This window comes from Mandrillus leucophaeus, unplaced genomic scaffold (genome assembly GCF_000951045.1).
Source record: "Mandrillus leucophaeus isolate KB7577 unplaced genomic scaffold, Mleu.le_1.0 Scaffold629, whole genome shotgun sequence".
NCBI lineage: Eukaryota > Metazoa > Chordata > Mammalia > Primates > Cercopithecidae > Mandrillus > Mandrillus leucophaeus.
Window position 1 is genome coordinate 332,338 of NW_012106797.1, and position 6,189 is coordinate 338,526.

Here is a 6,189-nt window from a genome sequence, read left to right on the forward strand (position 1 = left end):
ATGGTGACATTCTGGACGAACCCCCAAGATGTGTCTGGAGTTGGTTCCTCCTGGTGGGTTTGTGGTCTCGCTGACTTCAAGAATGGAACCACAGAACTTTGCAGTGAGTGTTACAACTCTTAAAGATGGCATGAACCCAAAGAGTGAGTGGTAGCAAAGTTTATTGTGAAGAGCGAAAGAACAAAGTTTCTACGGTGTGGAAGGGGACCTGAGTGAGTTGCCAGTGCTGAATGGGAGTGGCCAACTTTTATTCCCTTATTTGTCCCTTCCCGTGTTCCATTTTTGTCCTATCAGAGTGCCTTTTTTCAATCCTCCCTGCGATTGTCTACTTTTAGGATCCTGCTGATTGGTGCGTTTTACAGAGCACTGATTGGTGCATTTTACAGAGCACTGATTGGTGCATTTTACAATCCCCTTGCTAGCTACAGAGTGCTGATTGGTGCATTTTACAATACTCTTGTAAGACAGAGAAGTTCCCCAAGTCCCCACTTAACCCAGCAAGTCCAGCTGGCTTCACCTCTCAGTCTGAGATGCTATAGAGACAGGTGTAGGTGAAGGAGGCAGTACCTCATAGGCCACATTAGGGTTTTGTTCCACTGGGGAATTGTTAGACAGTTCTGATGATCTTTTTCCCTGAGTGTCCTCCTAAGCAGGGTCTTATGTTCAGAGGCAGATTTTCCATGAAGTTAAAGAAGCTTGAACTTCAGGGTCCTTCATGGCATGAGCTTCTTAGAGGGACACTGGCAGTGGGTTCACATGATCTTATGTTATCACAAAATTTTCAAAAAGAAGTTATTTTTACCCCATAAAACCCCTGACTCTTAACACTACAACTTCTCCTCTGTCAAAAGTCCTTTCTGTTGGTAGGGTTGGAAGTGAGCATTTTTAGGAGTATAATTGGATTGTTTGAAACACAAAAGATAAATGCTTGAGATAATGGATACCCTATTTACCCTGATGTGATTATTATGAACTGTGTGTCTGTATCAAAATATCTCATGCAACCCATAAATATATACACTTAATATGTACCCACAAAAATTGAAACTCAAAAATTAAAATATATATGTCCTATAAACACAAGAATTTGCATAAATTTGATTTGATACAATTTTCTTTGAAAAGTATAAGATACAGTATAACTATATATGCTGCCTAAAGAATAAATTCCTGACATAAGAGAATGGCGATTTTCTCCTTCAGCCCCTGCCCCTGAACTTCCCTCCCCAGTCTCTGGTAACCATCCTTCCACTCTCTTATCTCCATGAATTCAATTATTTTAACTTTTTGCTCCCATAGATAAGTGAGAACATGCAATGTTTGTCTTTCTGTGCCTGGCTTATTTCACTTCCATCTATCTTGTTGCAAAAGACAGGATTTCATTCTTTTTTATGGCCAAATAGTGCTCCATTGTGGATATGTATTAATACCACATTTTCTTTATCCATTCATCTGTTGATAGACACTAGGTGGCTTCCAAATCTGGGCTATCATGAACGATGCTATAATAAACATGGGGGTGCGGATATCTCTTCAATATACTGATTTCCTTTCTTTTGGGTATATACTAGGACTTGGATTGCTGGATCCAAAAATATGGTAGCTCTATTTTTAGTTTTTTGAGGAACTTTTTTCCATAATGTTTTTACTAATTTACATTCCCACTAACAGTGTACAAACATTCTCTTTTCTCCACATCTTTGCCAGCATTTGTTATTGCCTGTAAAAGACATAAATCTTAAGCAGTATTACAAATAAGGAGTCTATATATGTGTAAACTTGCATATCTTATGCATACCAATATGCTATGAAAGATCTTAGTGTATCTGATGAACCTTGTCCTGACAAAGTTTGGTGGTTCCATATGAAACATCATACAGATCATACCCCCAAACATTTATTTTACCTAAAACCCAGTTATGTCATTAACAGAAAGAGGTAAATTTCATCAGAAGTAATGATCAACTCTTAGCTTGTTTGATGATTAAATTAATTAAGAGGAATTAATTATTCAAACATAACTGGAAAATAAATTTCTTGCTGATTTGACACGACATACAAACAAAAAATAATCTAAAACTCACAAAGTGCTACTACAATGAGGACATTGATGACAAATCAGTTAATGAATGATCATTTAAAATAACTCACTCTACAAGAAACTCGAAGTGCCCTGAAATTTTACAGTTGATATATGAAAGACATTTAATAGAATTTCCCCTCATTATAGGACAATGATCCTAAACATTTTACATATCATTAGCAATAATGAATTTTGAAGCACAAAAAAGCCTTTTGAGACAGACAATAATAAAAAACATATTTCCATAAATTGTGCTAAACACTAAATAATGTTTCCTCTGTAGAAAATGGCATTACAAAATTCTTGTTAAAGAGCATCTAGCCAAAAAGTGTAAGAAAATAGTATTATAGAAATGTATTCTGAAAATAACAACTTCAATAAAAGTTGATATTTTTCTGGATTATGTCATTGTTGTGTTTGTTGGCTTTCTTGTGTTTTTTTTTTCTTTTTTGCCAAGTGACTTCTCACCTGAGAATGATGCATTCTTTTTTTCTGTTTTTTTTTTTTCTGAGACAGGGTCTCACACTGTTTCCCAGGCTGGAGTGCAGCAGTGCCATCATAACTCATTGCAGCCTCAGTACCTGGGCTCAGCCTCCCAAGTAGCTGGGGTTAGAGGCATGAGCTATTATGCCTGGCTTGTTAGCTTTCTTGAACTTATTTTTTTGTGATTTCTTTTTCTAAATATTTAGCCTTATACCTGATTTTATATTGATAATTTTATATTCTTTTTTCTTAAAATCGTGTAATTAAAATAGCAACTTGTATAAACTTGACTACCGCCCTGCCTGATATGACATTTAGATCCCCTTGAACAGTTAGTGGTATAATAGTGATGTGATGTTCCCATTTCCCTATATTTGTTGTAGAGTGGGAGAGACTGAAGAATACCAAACACAGTTTTCTTACACTTTAAAGCAATATAATTAGTTTAATTGTAATGCAATCCTGATTGGATAACAAAATACATGCAACAAGTTTCAACTCCCTTAAGAAGTATTTTTGTTGATTTTTAAAATTACAAAAGTAGTTCAAATTATTTAAAAATTATAATACAGAAGTAACATAACAAAAATACCATCCAGTTTACCAGAGGAAACCATTGCTTATTATTTGGTGTGAGTTTTTTTCTTCACACTTTTTCTATGCATATGCAAATTTACATCTGTGAATATATATATATAAATGTGTATATATACACATACACCCCTACATATATGTACAAGTATATCCATTTACAGTTAAAAAATTAACTTATAACAAAAACAAGATGATAAAATACTTACTTTTTTCTTTTTCTTTGAACAATATGTTATGAACCCCTTTCCACATCAGTACATATATATATATATACCTGTTCTTCTTAAGAAATGCAAAATATAGATCTAGTATAATTAAATTAATCCCCTATAGATAGACATTTAGGATATTTTTATTCTTATTATAAACAATGCTAAACTGAAATCCATAAAAATATCTTTGTACACATTTATGAGTGTTTCTGGACATCAGATTCCTAGGAATTAAATTTCTATATCAAAGGCTTTGGGTTTAAAAATGTCTGTTATTTATTACCAAATTGTCCTTCAAAAAATGGTTGGCTTTCACATGGTCACAAAATTTATGATTAAGGCCAGATTGAGTTACATGGTTGTCCCCAACAGACTAAGAAAGTGGCACCAGTGTGTGGCAGGGTTTTCTAAGCCCAGCACTAGCACCTTTCCCCTTTTTCATCAGGGGTTCAGCTTAGGATCACCCCTGGTGGGCAGCTCCTGAGTTGTGAAGGAGAGTATGAGAACTCAGACTGTCTCAGACCTGTGGAGGCTCCGTGGGTGGCGTTGGTCTCTGCTGCTTCTGGTTCTTAGTTCTCAAACATCTTAGCTGAATCATCAAGGCCTCAAGGAAGTACAGCTCAGCATTCTTCATCTCCATATGTAGTATATCCATCTGATAAGCCTTTCCTTAATAGTCATCTATGACACTCCCCAAATAAGACTATACTTGCCTATCTAGAAAGCAACAGCAGAGATATATTTTCTGCTCTTAAGAATCTTCGAAGTAAGATTTGATGCTTGGAACTTGAAAGGATTCCAGAAGAAGAAAATGTAAAAACCTTGTCTAGAGAAACAGTTGAATCCAAGAAAGTACTGGATGAAGATATACAGGAAAGGGAGAATTCAAAGAATGAAGAATCAAAGCACAATCAAGAATTGATATCTCAGTTGATAACTGCAGAAAATAAATGTAATCTTTTAGAAAAACAATTGGAATACATGTGAAATATGATAAAGCATGCAGAAATGGAGAAGACATCTGTCTTAGAGTAACAGGTTTCTCTAGAAAGAGAATGGCAACACAATCAAAGACATGTTTGCAGCCAACTTGAAAAATTGGATCATTTTGAATGGGAGTATAACAAACTTTCCACAGTGCAGGCCCTTGCAGAAAGAAAAATGTAAGAGTTGGAAGCAAAACTCTCTGAAGAAGAACAGGAAACGAAACATGTACAAACTAAGGCAGCTAAGTTACAGACTGGTCTAGAAACAAATAGACTTATCATTGAAGATAAGGCAAGTCCACATTTTCCCAGTGCAAGAAGAATTTTTAAAAAAGTCAAAACCACAAGAAAACCTAAGTTCTAGGAACTATTTTGGTGCACCAGTACGTTATAGATTATGCTTGGGTGATGTGCCGTTTGTAGCTGGGAAGTCCACAAGTCTTAGCTATGCTGTGGCAGCCAGTGTTCAGCTTGTCTTGCATTGCATCTAATGAAGAAACACAGTAAAGCTTTGTGCAATGATCGGTCATTAGTGTTCCCTTGGCAAAGCAAGTATCTTCATGAGTGTTAAAAGTAAGAAGTTGTCAGTAATACCTCCCTCCTCTGACAGCATTAATGAGGAGTTGTCAGAAGTCTTACAGAGCTTACAGATGAATTTGGACACAGGAGCTGTAATCAGCAGCTTGTAAAACTTACCCAGGAGTTGCCAACTGTTGAACTGAAAGACAATTTAGTATGTGAATTGGAGGCATTAGTGGAAAAGATGGAGGCAAAAGGCAACCAAATAACTAAAGTTTGAAAATACCAAACCGAGGTGGAGAAACAGAAGGTAAAGAAGTAGAAGAAAGAATTAAAAGCTACCAAAAAGACTCTGGATGAAGAAGGAAAGAGCAACAGCCATTCTTCTGGACCACAAATAAGAAGGCATATAGTATGAGTGCAACATGAACTGTACACACATTGTTATCATGTTGATGTGAATCATAATTTCAACTAGATGAAGCCATGTTAACCTTTTATAAATTTGCTACTGAAGTCAATAAAGCAATTTTTTTAAAAAAGAAAGCACTGAAACTTTCCTTAACAGCCTCTTTGTTGCGGGAAGTCAGGGACCCTGAACTGAGGGACCGGCTGAAGCCACGGCAGAGGAGTATAAATTGTCAAGATTTCATGGACATTTATCAGTTCCCAAATAATACTTTTATAATTTCTTATGCCTGTCTTATTTTAATCTCTTAATCCTGTCATCTTCATAAGCTGAGGATGTATGTCACCTCAGGACCATTGTGATAATTGTGTTAACTATACAAATTGATTGTAAAACATGTGTGTTTGAACAATATGAAGTCAGTGCACCTTGAAAAAGAACAGAATAATAGCGATTTTCAGGGAACAAGGGAAGACAACCATAAGGTCTGACTGCCTGCGGGGTCAGGCAAAATAGAGCCATATTTTTCTTCTTGCAGAGAGCCTATAAACGGATTTGCAAGTAGGGAAGATATTGCTAAATTCTTTTCCTAGCAAGGAATAGTAATAATTAATACCCTGGAGAAGGAATGCATTCCTGGGGGGAGGTCTATAAACGGCTGCTCTGGGAGTGTCTGTCTTATGTGGTTGAGATAAGGACTGAAATGTGCCCTTGTCTCCTGCAGTACCCTCAGGCTTATTAGGGTGGGGAAAAAACTCCACCCTGGTAAATTTGTGATCACACTGGTTCTCTGCTCTCGAACCTTGTTTTCTGTTATTTAAGATGTTTATCAAGACAATACGTGCACAGCTGAACATAGACCCTTATCAGTACTTCTGATTTTGCCCTTGTCCTGTTTCCTCA

The 6,189-nt window shown here is 36.3% G+C and overlaps 1 pseudogene; it reads left to right on the forward strand.

Moving 5' to 3' along the window:
• On the forward strand, positions 1-5,295 carry LOC105554141 (annotated as a pseudogene).
• Positions 5,296-6,189: the final 894 nt, after the last annotated feature.